Source organism: Palaemon carinicauda, chromosome 5 (genome assembly GCF_036898095.1).
Source record: "Palaemon carinicauda isolate YSFRI2023 chromosome 5, ASM3689809v2, whole genome shotgun sequence".
Classification (NCBI taxonomy): Eukaryota; Metazoa; Arthropoda; class Malacostraca; order Decapoda; family Palaemonidae; genus Palaemon; species Palaemon carinicauda.
Window position 1 is genome coordinate 172109501 of NC_090729.1, and position 2500 is coordinate 172112000.

Consider the following 2500-nt stretch of genomic DNA (forward strand, 5'->3'; position numbering starts at 1 on the left):
GCAGACGCACATACTCTTACCAGGGTATAACTACTCCTCTCCTCCTACCAAGAGGACGGGGAGAGCTCAGATTGACCGTGTATGCATGTACGTATGTATATCTATCTATCTATCTATCTATCTATCTATCTATCTATCTATCTATCTATCTATATATATATATATATATATATATATATATATATATATATATATATAGATAGATATATATAGATAGATAGATAGATACTTTGACTGTTACCTAGTCGAGGTACTCTCAAAATGATGGCATAATTTGTTTATAGAGCCATAACTACTAGCGTCTAGTATATTCTTCTCTTTACTCTTCAAACTCATCGTGATCTACAATACTTCTAACCAATGGATACCTAATTCGCAGTTAAGCTTCGGTTCGAGGATCAGAGTGGTTATTCAGATTCCTAGTAACTGGGAGTGCATCACACTACCTACACACCAAGGAGAGAGAGAGAGAGAGAGAGAGAGAGAGAGAGAGAGAGAGAGAGAGAGAGAGAGAGAGAGAGAGAGAGAGAGAGCGCAAAAAAAACGTGGGGTGGCCATCATGCTCAGAAAACAAGGTGAATTAAAGTGTACTTCTGATAAATCAAACACATGATACTAAATGTGTACCAAGTACCTTAAAAAAACCGTGAATTCAGTACAATCATAAGTCTCATAGTATTGCAATTTGAACTGGCTCTATTATTAAGGGTTTTACGCCATTAGCCATTAACGTACATATGAACATTCAAGCCCTCTCCTGCCAAGACTAAACTAAAAGAGGCTGTGATTTTCCTGTGTTTAATAGCTGAAATCAAGCTCCAGAGAATGTCTTTACTCGGGAACTTGATTGAAAAGCTCTCCTCTACTTGCCGAATATTTCCAAAGAACCCGTAAAACGCTGATCACTTCTTAAGAAATCAAACAATAAGTGTAAAGCTTCTCGAATCTGAAGATATCATTAAATAGATATTTTCACAATTCATCATAAAATATGACGTATACAGTGAACATTCACTATTACATACATACGTCAAAATTAATAAAATATCTTACATCTAAGGAGAGATTGTCTGAGAATAGTAATTTTACTTATACAATCCAAAGTCTAGCAAGCTAACAAACCACAGCGGAAGACAATGTGACTTGATAGTCTTTACTAAAGGCAAAATGAACGATTTCCAAGCAAAAGATGAAGCCCAAAAAGGTGCTGCTTTGGAAGCACATGCATAAACAAACAATCAAGAACCAATTCTTTAAATAAATAAAACAGCAAACAAATTTATGAAAAACAAATTCGACAAAACTAACAAAACTAAACATCAGAAAAAAAAACCAGAGACGCTGCTACTGACAATACCGCGGGTGTGTGCTCTTTAAAAGAAAAATCGTCCTGTTGGGATCAATAGAGAGATTACCCAATGGCACATGACCTATCACTGAGAAGTGGTAATAAATGGACTCCAAAAGATAGATAGAGTCTTTGCTCTTCCAACTAGACAGAATGAAAATACACAAGATTTACAGGATTTCGTAAACACACGGTTATGTATTGGGTAAAAAGGAAATACAAAACTGCCACCAGAAACTTTTATTTGTAAGTTTGACTACTGGAAAATTTAACGTCAATAATACTTATGTTTGATTGATATTAAAACCTAGATTTGATAAGGATTAATTGTTGTATCCAAAACATTATAAATAGCAGTCTTAAAATTTGAAGAAACAAGACAGAATTTTCATAAATTATTTCGTGAAATGTTAAATTTACATTTAAAGAACTATAGAATACATTGTATATCACAATAGAATAGAATAATATATAGTTTAGATTACTGAAAAACTATCGATAACAAAAAAAAATGCCAATTATAAAACAAAATAGTGTTATTTTCCTATTATTAATGTAAATTGACAAAATATTTTTAAGTTAGTCGGTTCGTAAGGAACGTGGATGAATGCCTATCTGACATTTGAGAAAATATATATATTCCCATTGTGAGATTCGCTGGAGGGAAAAGGCCGCTAATCTTTTGTAAGCAGGAGCATTCAAGTCACGTTTACTGCTCGATCTGTTATACTTCTGAAGTCCCCTAAACGGAAATAATTCTACTCATGTATGGGGGACAGATAAAGCGAGATTTACTTAAGAGCTCCAATGTAATGCGATATGCACAGTTCTTTAAATAAGAAGTAATAACCCTGCATAGAAGGATTTGAAAAAAAAATAAAATAAAATAGCAGTAACAGGAGGATGCTTTAATTAATCAGCGTAATTGACATAAAGAGTTATATCATTAAAATTTCTAATCACCACGAATCATATTGCTAAACAATATTTTTTACGAGGTTAAGTACGATATAAACTAAAGATTATACCAATCGCTGCTTCTTATGGCGTGCCTTCTTCTTTACAACAGTTATCCCTACATTAAGGGGTCGGTTGCCTGATGCAGCCTCTCAAATGCCTTTTACCAAACCTCTTCTCTCCATATTATCCTTC